The following is an 18,300-nucleotide window of genomic DNA, read 5'->3' as shown; positions in this document are numbered from 1 at the left end:
GGACAAAACAATTCTACAAGTAACACTTCAAATATTATCAGAGATTCAATACAAAGCTCCTGCTGTACAAAATAAGCTCTAACATACACTTTGCAAGCTCTGCAAGTGTAATAACAATATGCCAGTCACAGCTACAAGCTCCACAAGTTCAATAATGAGATACAGTATTTTACAAGCTCTACAAGTGTTATGTTCTTCAGCATGGAGCTCCTTCGACAACTTTACTGGACGACCTGTTACATGAATCAACAAAAAAGAATCAAAAAACTGAAGCCAATATATTATGAGCAGACCTTTCAAAAAAGGGCAGTTATTAAGAATGCCAACACAAATTCAGCTAGTACCATGCTTTTTATTCTCCAGCTAGTTAAAATGAGATACTCATTCATACAAGAAAACAGAGACACAATATGAAAATTCATTGCACAAGTGCCATGCAAAATACTTCACTGCCACACATTGCAAAATTATAAAATACTTCACAGAAGATATAATTATAAAATTTAGCTTGCTGCTACTGACATTGGAAAACTGCTGCGGGTTTGTTTTGATCACAGAAGATAGAACTGATAACATTAGTTTGCTGCAACTCTGTCGTAGATTTGTTTTAATCGCGGAAGATAGAATTGTTAAAATTCAATTTGCTCTACTGTCATTCAATAACTGCAACTGCAGCGAGACAAGTTCTCTTACCCAGAGAGCTGACGTGCATGGACTTGCGCATCAGATGACAAAGTCGTCGTACTATCATCAATACCAAATTCCCAAACTCAATATAAAAGAAGAGAAGTAACAGCCAACGAAAAAAGTATATGAAGACAAGGAGTGAGCATAAAGAACAATTTTATTTACTTTTACTTGTTAGTTGAGGGGTGATGCACAAGGAGTCACAAGTATCTGAAAAACTGACACACGTGAGCTAGGAAGCAAGCATTGGATCAAAATTGGAAAGCGTACGTGACTACATACAACATCTGATTATATAAGCAACTGTACAACGCAGCTATGTGCTAATTGCAGGCCCCGTTTGGATGCAAAGTATTTTCAAAGCATTACTAGAATACCATAGATTTTAAAAAACTGTAGTTTTGAATACTTTGAGGCGTTTGGCTATACCAAAAACTACGGTTTCATAAACAGTGGTATTGTTGTTACTGTGGTTCTCTTGGAGTATTAAAAAAAGTGGTCTAGACCTCTTTTTCTCAAACTGAGCAAAAGTCGCTCGTGTCATTGCTGGTTGACTACCGTGCATCTTGGTTCACAAGCATAACTAAACACATGTCAGTATGCTTTCAATGGCATGCACCACACTAATTAAAATAAGATACTGATTCCTATTCTTTGTAATTAGCTACTGCCGATCACGTCTGCAACTTCGTAGCTCAGCTGTCAGAAGACCATACAGCGTTGCATGCAGCCGGCCGACACACACTGATTCATGTAGCTCCGTAGGTTTAGTATAAGTTAGATTAAGTTGTGTGACTATCGATCAAAACTACAGTAAAACAACATGATCCAAAAGCATCGGTAGTTTTTCTAAAACCGAGAAAAATGTATTTTCTTTAAAACCGTAGTATTCATTGCCCACGCATTGCAATACCGAAGCTTTGAGATACTATGGTATTTTAAATACAGCGCTGCCAAACTAGGTCCAGCCGATGACTACACAGCAGCAACTACTTCAGACATTGGCTGGAGAAATGCTTATCTTTTTTATTCTTCAACGACATAAAAAGAAATGACAACACAGCACCAACAACAATAGACTCTCACCCAACTAATATACTAGAACTAGATCAACCAAGCATCAGTTTTAAAAAGCTCGGTTTAAGATACTTCAACGGCGTAAAATCTCAGTAGCATCTTCTTGTAACATCATATGCTCAGCTGACAAACGAGTCACATGCAACTCCTCTACATTATATGACACCAACACACAGAGCTGCATTCTAGATGAGGAACAAAAAAACGTTGATGGCATGCTAGGCATCAGTTTTAAAAAGCTCAATTTTAGATCATCAAAGACCGGAAAGGCCTCAGCGGTCTAAATGTTTCACATCCTCTGCCCAGCACAACATCATCATCGTCACGGAAATTCCCTAAACAGTCAGCTATCCACAAAAACATAGTGACCCACATCACCAACGAGCTACTGTGAGCATGCAAGGACCATATACTATGCAGAGCTACTAAGCAAATGGGATTGGTAAGGAAGGGCAAAGAGAGGGAGGTGGCTACCTACTCCACAGGGGAACTTCCCGGTGGTGATGTTGAGCAGCATCCTGACGGGGCCATTGACCTTGAGCTACTTCTCCTTGGCGCCCTTCACCAGATCCGAGGTCACTGTTCAACATACGCACGCACAAACGCATCAGAACGGAGACGCACAAGTCCAGCCAAATTACAAAAGAAAAAAGAACATCTATTGCGGTGGCGAGGCAGTAATTGAGGGAGGCAGAGCAGAGCACAGGACCTTCTGTGGCACGCCATCATGGTCAGACTGGACGATGCCCTCCTCGTCGAGCTCGAGGTCGGACTCGACTATGTCCTCGTCGAGCTCGTTGGGCTCGGGGGTGGGGTCGCGCATGTCCTGGTCGTCCCCCTTGTCCTCCTCTTCATCGTCGATGTCGTCCTCCTTGTCCTCCTCTTCATCGTCGATGTCGTCCATGGAGGTCGCCTGCGCTTCCAAATCCAACATAGTAAAATTAACCAGAAAACACATGGTCCTAGATAGTATAAAATTAACCTAAAACGAACTAATACACAGAATTAGTTCAGGAAAATGGATACAAGCGGACGAATCATCCTAACTAACCAGAAACAAAACATTATTTAGTCGCTAGGCGCTAAAGCGATAGATGTTAAACACTAACTGCCTTAATAAAAAAGAGCAATAGTAACAACCAGCAGGTACTAACGAACAGCTAGCACACCAACCATGCATCAACCGGAAACCAAATATGCATGCAATATGTATCATGATATGACGTACTTTGTAAGTTACTTGGACTTCCACAACAGGAATCAAACATGAGAAGTGTAACAACTGTTACAACAGAAATATTAGAACTAACTCTGTTGCCGGTGAATCCCTGATCTTCACTGCCGTGGCAAGATAAAACCACACAGAGTAATAAGCCTACACAGATTACATGATCTAGTGTACTAAGCTAAATCTACAAGGAGGGCATTTACAAGGACCAAATCATCACCAAAAACAGCACCAAACAGATCATGGTCCTTGATCTGTTTACAGAGGGGTCACCTTCTTGTCCTTGATCTCGCTGGACTGGATCCAGGTCTTGATCTGGTCCCAGTAGTGCTGCAACTTCTTGATCTCCTTCTTGAGGTCCGCCTTGAACTTCTCCTTCTGGTTCGCATTCTCAGTGTCGTAGACATGCCCCAAAATCATGCAAAATCATGAGAATCTAGCGTGGGGGTTGGGGAGAGGAAAGAAGGAGGCGTGTGCGTGCGTGCCTTGTTCCAGATGTTGTCGAAGACGACGACGCCCTCCTGGACCTTCTTGAGGACGCGGTCGATCTCGCCCTGCAGCTTCCAACTGGCGCCCATGGCATCCGGCGGTTGATCTCACGGCGTCAAACCTCCTCCTCCAGCTCGCTGCCAGCGCAGGAGAGCCTCACCCTCCAGCCCGTGTCGTCGGCCCTGCTACGGCGGATGCTCACTACCTCCATCCCGAATCAGACCAGCCCGAGGAGGTCGAACCGCCGCGCGAACTCCTCGAGGAACTTGGTGCGGGTCGGCGGAGGAGCCCAGCTGGGTCGCGATCTGCGGCTTCGAGGAGCCCAGCTGCACGCCGGCCGCGGCCTCCGCCGCTTCCATCTCTCACCTTCTTCTCTCTTCTCCGGCGAGGTCGCCGATGGGATGTGCGGGTGCGGGATCGGTCCGGCGTGTGGTCCGGGCGAACAGGAGCCACTTGAGGGCGGGGAGGCATGGGTACTCGGGCTCCTCGTCATCGATGCAGGGGTGGAGGCCGGCCATGGTGTGGGGGCGGGGGCGGTGGCAGCGGCGTGGTGGGAGACAGAGGTGAGGTGGAGAGGGAAGGACGGTGGCAGCGAGAGTGTGCGTAGATCTGGGCAGCGCGAGGGGAAGGACGGTGGCGGCGGCGATGGGGATAAGGGAGCGGCAGCGGCGATTGGGAGAAGGGGGCTAGGGTTTCGTGTGTGGACGAGGATGAGAGGGATTCGGGAGGGGGTGACAGCGACGAGGGGGGTGTGGGCTGCCGTTGGATCCAGGCGCATCGAACGGTGCTTAATCCATGATCCGCGTGAGATGATTTTAGACCAATCAGAACGCAGTATCTCCTTTGATGATGTTAAGACCATTTAAATTGGTCATAATTGATTAAAAATAAGATTTTGAATCATCTCTGCTATTTGACGACCTAAGAAATTTGTAAAAATAAATAGAAATAAAAAACCTTCGCATTCTGTCACCAAGTGTAACCTACTTTTCAGCAAAAATAAAAAACTTTGAATAATGTAAATATCATTAAAAAAAGTGTTCTAAAATATGAGTATTTTGTAAGAGAATCATTTTTCGAGTGTCCAAAATGATATTTTTATAAAGAACCTAGCAAATATTTGTTGCAAATTTGGAGCACATCAATTTTATTACTCACAATCATAGCACATGTGGGCGGCGAGCGGCTTGAGTGTGCGCGGGCGGTAGAGGATGAGGGGGAGAATGAGGCCGGTTTGAACCCAAATGATTAAACTTATCGCCAAGGAAGTTTTGAGTTTTTGTGAAGGACCTACCACATATTTGTTGAAAAATTGAACCAATTCAATTTTTTAAAATACTAGGCCATATTTAATGCATAATTGACCAAATGGTTGGGTGTCAAAAGTTTTGATCCACCTCTCGTGAAAAGACTAATTTCTGCCGATTCAGCTGGAAGCGGGTCAAATTTGAACTGTGACTGCCTCATAGTTTGCTATTTATTTTTCCCAAAAATCATTTTTAGGTACAAAAGTATCTATTTAATCAGAGAAACAACAAAAGTTTTTAGGGATTCAACTAGGAACAACCATGCCCACCGTTTTGACCGCGTTTTCAAATGGGCATAGAAAATTCAAAAAAATCAAATAATTGGAGAACCTTCGCGTTGTGTCATTATATGTGACAAAGTTAGCAGGAAAAATAATAAACTTGTAATACGGCAATTCTTTCAAAAAAAGTGTTCTCAGAAATGAGCTATCATCTCTCAAGATTCATGGCTTTCAAGCCAAATGATCAATCTTATGGCCACATTCATGTCATAGTTTGTTCAAATGATCTCATATTGTGCACAAGGGTGCATAATGGAATGGCAAACAATGTTGCCTAAGAAACTTTTCATTTTCTTTGGACGAAAAAACCATTTTCCATTTTTCGAGTGCCCAAAAGGAGGTTTTTTTGTGAAGGACCTCCCAAATAATTGTTGCAAAATTGAACCAAATCATTTTTATAAAATACTAGGCCATATTTAATGCACAATTGACCAAATGGTTGGGTGTAAAAAGTTTTGATCCACCTCTCGTGAAAAAGAAAAAAATTCGTCGATTCAGCTGGAAGCGGGTCAAATTTGAATTGTAGCTGCCTTGTAGTTTGCTCTTTATTTTTTCCAAAAATCATTTCTAGGTACATAAGTATCTATTTAATTAGAGAAACACCAAAAAAATTTCAAGATTCAACCACTAGCTAGGAACGGTCATTCCCGTCGTTTTGACTGCATTTTGAAACGGGCATAAAAAATTCAAAAAAAAATCAAAAAATTGGGAAACCTTCGCATTGTGTCATCATATGTGGCCAAGTTCCTAGGAAAAATAACAAACTTGTAATACGGTAATTATTTAAAAAAAGTGTTCTCAGAAATGAGCTATCATCTCTGAAGATTCATGGATTTCAAGCCAAATGATCAATCTTATGGCCACATTCATGGCATAGTTTGTTCAAATGATCTCATATTGTGCACAAGGGTGCATATTGGAATGGCAAACAATGTTTCCTAAGGAAGTTTTCATTTTCGTTGGACGAAAAAACCATTTTCCATTTTTCGAGTGCCTGAAAAGAGGTTTTTTTGTGAAGGAACTACCAAATAATTGTTGCAAAATTGGACCAAATCATTTTTATAAAATACTAGGCCATATTTAATGCACAATTTACAAAATGGTTGGGTGTAAAAGTTTTTGATCCACCTCTCGTGAAAAAGACAAATTTCCGCCGATTCAGTTGGAAGTGTGTCAAATTTGAACTGCAGTTGCCTCATAGTTTGCTATTTATTTTAAAAAAAATCATTTCTAGGTAGATAAGTATCTATTTAATCAGAGAAACACCAAAAAAATTCCAAGATTCAACCACTAGCTAGGAACGGTCATTCCCGTCGTTTTGACTGCATTTTGAAACGGGCATAAAAAATTCAAAAAAAATCAAAAAATTGGGAAACCTTCGCATTGTGTCATCATATGTGGCCAAGTTCCTAGGAAAAATAACAAACTTATAATACGACAATTATTTTAAAAAAGTGTTCTCAGAAACGAGCTATCATGTGTGGAGATCAATGGCTTTCAAGCCAAATGATCAATCTTATGGCCACATTCATGGCATAGTTTGTTCAAATGATCTCATATTGTGCACAAGGGTGCATATTGGAATGGCAAATAATGTTTCCTAAGGAAGTTTTCATTTTCGTTGGACGAAAAAACCATTTTCCATTTTTTGAGTGCCCGAAAGGAGGTTGTTTTGTGAAGGAACTACCAAATAATTGTTGCAAAATTGGACCAAATCATTTTTATAAAATACTAGGCCATATTTAATGCACAATTGACAAAATGGTCGGGAGTAAAAGTTTTTGATCCACCTCTCGTGAAAAAGACAAATTTCCACCGATTTAGTTGGAAGCGGGTCAAATTTGAACTGCAGCTGCCTCATAGTTTGCTATTTATTTTTTCCAAAAATCATTTCTAGTTACATAAGGACCTATTTAATCATAAATACATGGTTTGGTGGCGATACGTAGAGTTTTGGGCGGTGGCCGAGGGTCCCAACTCTAGAGCACGTAAACTCGCATGCCCGTCACGTGGTCACCGTGTGACCGTAATGTTGCCATGTGTTCTGGGCGGCCTAGGCATGTCTAGTGGGTTGGGCACTCCCTAGGTTGGTGTTAGGAAGAAAATTACAACATAAGATTCTCACAAGGAGACCGATCGATGCTCAAACATGAATTAGCAGCCAAGTGTTTGATTAGCGGTATGGAAAATGCACATGGCCAATGGGCGTGAGTTTTGGCTGAGGATGATCATCTACTAAGGAGAATGTCTTCACAAATTTTGAGATCAAAAGGAGGATCTTAGGTGGTACTTGCTTTGCAAAGTACCACGCTGGACAAAAATATGAATGTTGAAGCTGGGCTCAAAATAATGAATGGAGTGAGCTGAAATTTTGTGGAGGATGGTTATTTGGGCATAGGAAAGCATTGTAGAAAATTGATACCATTTGGACATGCCAAAGTAGTACTTCCTTCACAATGCTCTTCTATGGACAGAAACTTGGGAAAACTAGTGAGAGAGATTTGATGAATGAAATGAGCTCAAAATTGGTGTAGGTAAGTTACTTAGGTATGGTCATGCGCTGGTAAATTTTCAGATCATTTGGGTAAGCCTAACTAGTACTTACTTCACAAAGCTTCTCTCGAGGTAGAAACTTTGGAAATTTCCCGAGAAAGATTTACTAGGAAAATTGAGCTGAATATTATCATGTGGCAATGATTTGGGTATGGAAGAGTGCCCGAAAAGTTTGAGGGTAATAGGAGGGGTCTATATAACACTTGCTTTGCAACGTGCCAATTTGGCCATAAAATATAAATTGAACCTGGGCTCACATAGATGATTTGACTGAGCTGCAATTTGGAGGAGGGTGATAATTTGGGCATATGAAGGAACTGTATAAATTTCATGTCATTTAGAGATATAAAAAAGATACTTCCTTCACAATGCTTTTAGGTGGATAAAAACTTTGGAAATTTGCCGAAGAAGATTTGCTAGGAAAATGGAGCTGAATTTTGTCATGCGGTAATGATTTGGATAGGAAAGAGTGCCCAAAAATTCCGAGGGCAATCAAGAATATATAAATAGCACTTCCTTCATAAAGTGTTGTTGTGAACAGAATAGGAAAATTAATATTGTTGAATTAGTTTTGAACTAGGCAAGCAAGGATTTTTACATATTTGATGAAGATATGCCCCAAAGAATTTATGAGATTTTTTTGGGAATTTTGGGAATGATAGAAATATAGGTTGCTTCACAACCTAGGGCAAAAACTGCCACATGGACATGACACATAGGCAAAATTGATGAGATGGCACCTAGTCATCACAACCCACCACAATCTACAAGGCTATGACCATCTATATTGGTCATTAACAACTAGAAATAAGGCAGCGGACTAGCACTGTTTGCTTTGTGACCATTTCGTGTAAGGAAATTACGACCTTTGTGACCAAAATGGTCGCAATGGTTTAGGGTTTGGAGCCCCTTGAACAGCTTTTGACCAATTGGTCTAAAATGGTCATAGATTTATGACCAATTCTTCGAGGGTCACTGACAGAAGGTCATAAGTCGACATATTTCTTGTAGTGCATGACAAGGAGTCTCGAAATGGTCGAGACGTAAAGATCGATATATTGGACGACTATATTCGGACATCGGAAAGGTTCCGAGTGATTCAGGTATTTTTCGGAGTACCGGGTAGTTACGGGAGAAGCAATGGGCCTTGATGGGCTTTAGTGGGAAGAGGAGAAAGGCCAAGGGGCTGCTGCGCCCCCCTCCCCTCTAGTCCGAATTGGATTAGGGAAAAGGGGGTCGGCCACCTTTCCTTCTCCTCCACTTCCTTCTCCCTTCCTTCCCTCTTGGTGGACTCCTACTAGGACTTGGAGTCCTAGTAGGACTCCACACCTGGCGTGCCTCTCCTATGGCCGGCCTCCTCCCCCTTGCTCCTTTATATACGGGGGCAGGGGGGCACCTCTAGACACACAAGTTGATCCACGTGATCGTTCCTTAGCCGTGTGCGGTGCCCCCTGCCACCATATTCCACCTCGGTCATACCGTTGTAGTGCTTAGGCGAAGCCCTGCGTCGGTAGAACATCATCATCGTCACCACACCGTTGTGCTGACAGAACTCATCCCCGAAGCTTTGCTGGATCGGAGCCCGGGGAGCATCATCGAGCTGTACGTGTGCTAAGAACTCGGAGGTGCCGGAGTAACGGTGCTTGGATCGGTCGGATCAGGAAGACGTACGACTACTTCCTCTACGTTGTGTCAACGCTTCCGTAGTCGGTCTGCGTGGGTACGTAGACAACACTCTCCCCTCTCGTTGCTGTGCATCACCATGATCTTGCGCGTGCGTAGGATTTTTTTTGAAATTACTACATTCCCCAATAGAGTTCCGTCAGAACGACGGCGTGGTGACGATCTTGATGTTCTACCGTCGCAGGGCTTCGCCTAAGCACCGCTACAATATGACCGAGGTGGAATATGGTGGAGGGGGGCACTGCACACGGCTAAGGAACGATCGCGAATATCAACTTGTGTGTCATGGGGTGCCCCCTGCCCCCATATATAAAGAAGCAAGGGGGAGGAGGCCGTCCCTAGGAGGGGCGCGCCAGGGAGTAGGATTCCTACTCCCAGTTGGAGTAGGTTTCCTCCTTTCCTAGTCCAACTAGGAGAAGGGGGGAAAGGGAGGAAGAGGGGAAGGAAGGGAGAGAGGGGCCGCGCCCCAAAGCACATGTCCAATTTGGACCGGGCTTGGGAGGGGCGCACGCCACCTCCTGGTCCATCCCACTAAGGCCCATTAAGGCCCATTGCTTCTTCCTCGTATTCCCGTAACTCCCCGGTACCTCCGAAAATACCCGAATCACTCGGAACCTTTCCGATGTCCGAATATAGTCGTCCAATATATTGATCTTTACGTCTCGACCATTTCGAGACTCCTCGTCATGTCCCTGATCTCATCCGGGACTCCGAACTCCTTCGGTACATCAAAACTCATAAACTCATAATATAACTGTCATCGAAACCTTAAGCGTGCGGACCCTACGGTTCGAGAACAATGTAGACATGACCGGGACATGTCTCTGGTCAATAACCAATAGCGGAACCTGGATGCTCATATTGGCTCCTACATATTCTACCAAGATCTTTATCGGTCAGACCGCATAACAACATACGTTGTTCCCTTTGTCATCGGTATGTTACTTGCCCGAGATTCGATTGTCGGTATCTCAATACCTATTTCAATCTCGTTACCGGAAAGTCTCTTTACTCATTCCGTAATACATCATCTCGCAACTAACTCATTAGTTGCATTGCTTGCAAGGCTTAAGTGATGTGCATTACCGAGAGGGCCCAAAGATACCTCTCCGACAATCGGAGTGACAAATCCTAATCTCGAAATACGCCAACCCAACATGTACCTTTGGAGACACCTGTAGAGCTCCTTTATAATCACTCAGTTAGGTTGTGACGTTTGGTAGCACACAAAGTGTTCCTCCGGTAAACGGGAGTTGCATAATCTCATAGTCATAGGAACATATATAAGTCATGAAGAAAGCAATAGCAACATACTAAACGACCAAGTGCTAAGCTAACGGAATGGGTCATGTCAATCACAGCATTCTCCTAATGATGTGATCCCGTTAATCAAATAACAACTCTTTGTCCATGGTTAGGAAACATAACCATCTTTGATTAACGAGCTAGTCAAGTAGAGGCATACTAGTGACACTCTGTTTGTCTATGTATTCACACATGTATTATGTTTCCGGTTAATACAATTCTAGCATGAATAATAAACATTTATCATGAAATAAGGAAATTAATAATAACTTTATTATTGCCTCTAGGGCATATTTCCTTCAGATTTTTCTTGTATCAGAAGACACCCAGAGGACTTGGAGTCCAAGCCAGAAGAGCCACGAGGTGGCGACAAGGGTGGAGGACACGCCCTAGGGGGGGCCCCTACCTAGTGGCCCCCTCGGGGATATCTTGACCTACCTCTTCGCCCTATATATTCACATATATTCCAAAACCCTCAGGGGGAGCCATGAAAATACTTTTCCACCGCTCCAGAACCACGAGATCCCATCTTGGGACCTTTTCTGGCATCCTGCCGGAGGGGGGTTCGATCACGGAGGGGCTCTACATCACCATTGCCACCCCTTCGATGAAGTGTGAGTAGTTTACCACAGACCTATGGGTCCATAGCTAGTAGCTAGATGACTTCCCCTCTCTCTTTGATTCTCAATACCATGTTCTCCTCAATGTTCTTGGAGATCTATCCAATGTAATCTTCTTTTGCGGTGTGTTTGTCGAGATCGATGAATTGTGGATTTATGACCAGCGTATCTATGAATATTATTTGAATCTTCTCCAAATTCTTATATGCATGATTTGATATCTTTGTATTTCTCTTTGAATTATCTGTTTGGTTTGGCCAACTAGATTGGTTTTTCTTGCAACGGGAGAAGTGCTTAGTTTTGGATTCAATCTTGCGGTGTCCTCACCCAGTGACAAAGTAGGGATAGCGAGGCATGTATTTGTATTGTTGCCATCAAGAATAAAAAGATGGGGTTTTCATCTTATTGCTTGAGCTTATCCCTCTACATCATGTCATATTACTTAAGACGTTTCTCCGTTCTTTATGGAAGCGTGTTTGTTGGGATCCGATGAACTTTGAGTTTATGACCAGATCTATGTTTTATCCATGAAAGTTATTTGAGTCTTTCGATCTCTTATATGCATGATTAGTCATAGCCTCATATTTCTTTTTCGAATCTTTGGTTTAGTTAGGCCAACTAGATCGATTTTTTTTGCCATGGGAAGAGGTGCTTTGTGATGGGTTCGATTTTACGGTGCTTGATCCCAGTGATAGAAGGGGAACTGACACATATGTATGTTGCTGTTAAGGATAATAAGATGGGGTCTATTTCTACATAAATAGATCTTGTCTACATCATGTCATCGTTCTTATTGCATTACTCCGTCTCTCCATGAACTTAATACACTAGATGCATGCTGGATAGCGGTCGATTTATGGAGCAATAGTAGTAGATGCAGGCAGGAGTCGGTCTACTTGACACAGACATGATGCCTATATGCATAATCATTGCCTTGGATGTTGTCATAACTTTGCACTTTTCTATCAATTGCTCGACAGTAATTTGTTCACCCATCGTATTATTTGCCTTGAAGAGAGAAGCCTCTAGTGAAACCTATGGCCCCCGGGTCTATTTTCTATCATATTAGTTTCCGCGCTACTATTTTGCAATCTTTCATTTTCAGATCTATAAACCAAAAAACCCAAAAATATTTACTTACCTTTTGTTTAGTTTTATCTACCTCTATCAAAACTCACTTTTGCAAGTGACCATGAAGGGATTGACAACCCCTTTATCACGTTGAGTGCAAGTGTTTGAATGTTTGTGCAGGTGCATCTATCGGGTACTTGGATATCGTCATAACTTTGCGCAAGTGTTTCTCCTACTGGATTGATACCTTGGTTCTTAACTGAGGGAAATACTTATCTCTACTATGATGCATCATCCTCTAGTGAAAACTTCTGACATTGCTTTCAATCTCTTCCAAAAAACAGACTAACGCTTTAAGCAAGATGACATGATGTAGAGGGATAAACTCAAGCAATATGATATAAACCCCATCTTTTTATCCTCGATGGCAACAATACAATACGTGTCATTTCTAAGAGAATCGAGGAGAACTTTGTATTGAGATCCAAAGAGATAGAAGAAGCCATATAGCTACTAACTATGGACCCGAAGGTGTGAGGTAAACTACTCACACATCATCGGAGAGGCTATGGTGTTGATGTAGAAGCCCTCCGTGATCAATGCCCCCTCCGGCGGAGCGCCGGAAAAGGCCCCAAGATGGGATCTCACAGGTACCGAAGGTTGCGGCGGTGGAAATAGGGTTTTGGCTCCTCCCCTGATGTTTTCGGGGTACGTAGGTATATATAGGAGGTAGAAGTAGGTCGGTGGAGCCACGAGGGTCCCACGAGGCCCCCTGCCTCGTGGCCTCCTCGTTGATTGCTTGACGTCCACTCCAAGTCCTCTGGATCACGTTTGTTCAGAAAATCCCGTTCCCGAAGGTTTCATTCCGTTTGGACTCCGTTTGATATTCCTTTCCTTCAAAACACTAAAATAGGAAAAAACAGCAATTTGGGCTGGGCCTCCGGTTAATAGGTTGGTCCAAAAAATAATATAAAAGTGTATAATAAAGCCCATTAGTTGGACATCCAAAACAGATAATATAATAGCATGGAACAATAAAAAAATATAGATACGTTGGAGACGTATCAAAAACCATAAGAAATGCATACGGTCTCGGAAAATTATGAAAACTTGCACGAATGATGGCCCTGGTGATGAGTGCTTGTGCAAATAATTTGAATGGTTGAGTTAGATAAAAACACATTAATATTTTCTATCATTAAAAAAACATCGGAGATAATGGCTCTCTTTCTGAAGAATATGCATGATCCATGTGAACCTTCACAAGCTCTGAGTAGGTGAAGTCTCACATCGATCCTGCATATCCTCCAAATAGAGTCCCATAAACACAGATGTTTGTTCATGTAAAAAAAGAAAATTATATAAAGGAGTCAATGGCGCGCCGACTTAGCGATGTGGTATTAAACTAGAGATGTTAAAGTACAATGCATTATGGGATGTGGGCCAGCCGGCGGAAGTTTTACGAGACGGGCCAACGGGCCCATTATGGTGTGACCACGTCTATGACGCCGTACATGTGTGCATGGGCATGGAAACCACGCCGCCATTACCTCGCCCCATGACCGCCTAATCCCGCCGCCTCCACGCACGACCTCACACTAGTAGAAAAGGGGTCAAATGTGAAGCACATTAGTGCCGGTTTGAATTTGAGCCGACACTAATGTGTCCATTAGTGCCGGTTCCAATGGCTAGCCGGGCCGCTCTCATTAGTACCAGTTCGTGGCGAACTTTTAGCACCGGTTCGTGCCAGGAACCGATACCAATGAGAGTGGTGGCAGGATGTTGTCAGTCTGGGGCCCCTCCAACACCTTTAGTACCGGTTCGTGTCACGAACCGGTACTAAAGGTCGTCCTACATAAACCCTTCGTCCACCCGCCGAGCTTGCTCTGTTCTTCCCCTTTCCCCTCCCTCTCTGTTCTTCCCCTCTTCCTCTCGAGCTCATCACACATTTTGCCCAAAATTTGTCAAGATTTCAAGGTCCCCATCGATTCAAATGATCACAAAGGTTAGCAACTTTGTCCTTTCATATCTCATTGCTAGATTAGCTCTTGCAATGCTTTATATAGTGTTTAATTTGTGAGTTTAGTAATTTGGGAGGAATGATATGTGCTAATATTTGATTTATATGCAATCTGAGGTCAAAAATAACACTTAGTTTGCATATGTAGGTGTGGTTTACTTAGTGCCTTCAAAATCTCCGCCGTAACCACCGTCGACCGCCCGCACCGTCCCGTCGCCGGCACCACCTTGTGGTGAGCCTCTTGTTCATGAAATTTTATATAAAAATTGATGTTTGTGTGATTTGGATATATAGTTACTCGTATAATTATCTTACCCGTACGTTGTTTGTTATACATAGTGCCATGGTTTTGATATCCGTCCCCGTTGGCCCTCGTCCAATTCCATCTTCTCCCCCTCAATTCTTTTAAAACTAGTTGCATTTCATGTTTATGAGAAATTATGCCCATCAAGTTGACATAGATATTTTTTCTAGGAGGTATGTGAACCGGAAATTCCAACCGACCCTATTGTCAAGAGGTTAAATTTAGTTGAAAGAGAAAATGAGTACTTGAAAGAAAAATTGAAAAGAATTGAGGGGGAGAAGATGGAGTTGGAGTTGCATGTTGCCGATGTCTTCGATGATCACAAGATCAAGATGGAGAAAATGCGCTTGAAGATTAGAAAGATTAGAAAATATGCCATCGATAGTGAGGCTTGGTATCATTATGCTGTTGGATCAATTGTTACCTTAGTTGCGATCTTGATCGCATTTGTTGTTGCATTTAAATGCTTTAGCTAGAGAGTTATTTGTTTGTTGCATTTAAGTTTTGTATGAACTTTATGTATGAACTTGTATTAATTTGGTGTTTTTGGTGCTGTGTATTGAAGATGAGTCGACAATGGATGTATGATGACCGATGCTCTCCCGAGTTCATTAATGGCGTGCAAACTTTTCGTCTTGCGGCTGAGGCAAACAAGCGGGCGGATGGTTTTATGCCTTGTCCATGTGCTGTCTGTAAGAATGGTCAAAATTACTCTAAGTCAAGAACCATTCACGTCCACCTATTTAAGTCCGGTTTCGTGCCCCACTATAATGTTTGGACCAAGCACGGAGAAAGAGGGGTTATGATAGAAGACAATGAATAAGAAGAGGACAACGACAGCTATCCTGGCCATGGGTTCCCTGAATACGATGATATAACAATGGGGGAAGAAGCTGAGCCGGTAATGTGGGAAGAAGCTGAGCCGGCAATGCGGGAAGAAGCTGAAGAAGAGGCATCAGATGAGCCCGTTGATGATCTAGGTCGGGCCATTGCCGATGCAAAGAGAAACTGCGCAAGTGATTTGGAGAAGAAGAAGTTGCAGGGCATGTTAGAGGATCACAAAAAATTGTTGTACCCGAATTGCGTACGTGACAAGAAAAAGCTGGGCACCACACTGGAATTGCTGCAATGGAAGGCAGAGAATGGTGTATCTGACAAGGGATTTGGAAAGTTGCTGGTAATGATAAAGGATATGCTTCCAAAGGACAACGAATTGCCCGAGAGTACGTACGAAGCAAAGAAGGCTGTCTGCCCTCTAGGGTTAGAGGTGCAGAAGATACATGCATGCCCTAATGATTGCATCCTCTACCGCGGTGTGTACGAGGATTTGAACGCTTTCCCGGTATGCGGTGCATTGCGCTATAAGATCAGCCGCGATGACCCTGGTTATGTCGAGGGCGAGCGCCCCAGGAAGAAGATTCCTGCCAAGGTGATGTGGTATGCTCCTATAATACCACGGTTGAAACATTTGTTCCAAAACAAAGAGCATGCCAAGGCGATGCGATGGCACAGAGAAGACCGTAAGAAAGACGGAAAGTTGAGAGTACCCGCTGACGCCTGACGGGTCGCAGTGGAGAAAAATCGAAAGAAAGTACGGGAAGGAGTTTGCAGATGACGCAAGGAACATATGGTTTGGTCTAAGCGCAGATGGCATTAATCCTTTTGGGGAGCAGAGTAGCAACCATAGTACCTGGCCTGTGACTCTATGTTTGTATAACCTTCCTCCTTGGTTGTGCATGAAGCGGAAGTTCATTATGATGCCAGTGCTCATCCAAGGCCCTAAGCAACCTGGCAACGACATTGATGTGTACCTAAGGCCATTAGTTGAAGAACTATTACAACTGTGGAATGGAACAGGTGTACGTGCGTGGGATGAGCACATGGGGGAAGAATTTGACCTAAAGGCGTTGCTGTTCGTGACCATCAATGATTGGCCTGCTCTCAGTAACCTTTCAGGACAGACAAACAAGGGATACCGTGCATGCACGCACTGTTTGGACGATACCAACAATATATATTTGGCTAATTGTAAGAAGAATGTGTACCTGGGACATCGTCAATTTCTTCTGAGCAGGCATCCCGTAAGAAAGAAAGGCAAGCATTTCAAAGGTGAGGCGGATCACCGGACGAAGCCTCGCCACCGTACTGGTGCTGATGTACATGATATGGTCAAGGATTTGAAGGTGGTCTTTGGAAAGGGTCCTGGTGGACAACCTATTCCGAATGACGCTGACGGACGCGCACCCATGTGGAAGAAGAAATCTATATTTTGGGACCTGCCCTATTGGAAAGACCTAGAGGTCCTCTCCGCAATCGACGCGGATCCAGGTAGCGGGGAACATGAGCCACTTGAGGGCGGGGAGGCATGGGTACTCAGGCTCCTCGTCATCGATGCAGGGGTGGAGGCCGGCCATGGTGTGGGGGCGGGGGCGGTGGCAGCGGCGTGGTGGGAGACAGAGGTGAGGCGGAGAGGGAAGGACGGTGGCGGCGAGAGTGTGCGTAGATCTGGGCAGCGCGAGGGGAAGGACGGTGGCGGCGGCGATGGGGATAAGGGAGCGGCAGCGGCGATTGGGAGAAGGGGGCTAGGGTTTCGTGTGTGGACGAGGATGAGAGGGATTCGGGAGGGGGTGACAACGACGAGGGGGTTGTGGGCTGCCGTTGGATCCAGGCGCATCGGACGGTGCTTAATCCATGATCCGCGTGAGATGATTTTAGACCAATCAGAACGCAGTATCTCCTTTGATGATGTTAAGACCATTTAAATTGGTCATAATTGATTAAAAATAAGATTTTGAATCATCTCTGCTATTTGACGACCTAAGAAATTTGTAAAAATAAATAGAAATAAAAAACCTTCGCATTCTGTCACCAAGTGTAACCTACTTTTCAGCAAAAATAAAAAACTTTGAATAATGTAAATATCATTAAAAAAAGTGTTCTAAGATACACCTGAGGCACGGGAGGACCAGGAACATATGCACGGAAAAGACGGCATACATCAGGGTCATGCAAGCTACGCTCTTACCAAAGAAGAGAAGGAAATCTTCTTTGAATGCCTGCTCAGTATTAAGGTACCATCTGGCTTCTCGTCGAATATAAAGGGAATAATAAACATGGCAGAGAAAAAGTTCCAGAACCTAAAGTCTCATGACTGCCACGTGATTATGACGCAACTGCTTCCGGTTGCATTGAGGGGGCTTCTACCGGAAAATGTTCGATTAGCCATTGTGAAGCTATGTGCATTTCTCAATGCAATCTCTCAGAAGGTAATCGATCCAGAAATCATACCAAGGTTAGAGAATGATTTGGTGCAATGTCTTGTCAGTTTCGAGTTGGTGTTCCCACCATCCTTCTTCAACATCATGACGCACGTCCTAGTTCACCTATGCGAAGAGATTAACGTTTTGGGTCCTGTATTTCTACACAATATGTTCCCCTTTGAGAGGTTCATGGGTGTCTTAAAGATATATGTTCATAACCGTGCTAGGCCAGAAGGAAGCATCTCCATGGGCCATGAAAATGAGGAGGTCATTGAGTTTTGTATTGACTTTATTCCTGACCTTAAGCCGATTGGTGTTCCTGAATCGCGTCATAAGGGCAGACTGGATGGAAAAGGCACGCTAGGAGGGGAACAAATAATATGTATGGACGGACATTCTCTCACTGAAGCACACT

At 43.6% G+C, this 18,300-nt stretch overlaps 2 pseudogenes; both read right to left on the bottom strand.

Annotated features, from left to right (window-relative positions):
• Positions 1 to 1,801: 1,801 nt before the first annotated feature.
• On the bottom strand, positions 1,802 to 1,885 carry LOC119273799 (annotated as a pseudogene).
• Positions 1,886 to 1,983: 98 nt separating this feature from the next.
• Positions 1,984 to 2,068, bottom strand: LOC119273800 (annotated as a pseudogene).
• Positions 2,069 to 18,300: the final 16,232 nt, after the last annotated feature.

Source organism: Triticum dicoccoides, chromosome 3A (genome assembly GCF_002162155.2).
Source record: "Triticum dicoccoides isolate Atlit2015 ecotype Zavitan chromosome 3A, WEW_v2.0, whole genome shotgun sequence".
Taxonomy (NCBI): Eukaryota; Viridiplantae; Streptophyta; class Magnoliopsida; order Poales; family Poaceae; genus Triticum; species Triticum dicoccoides.
This window is presented reverse-complemented; position numbering and strand designations above follow the sequence as displayed.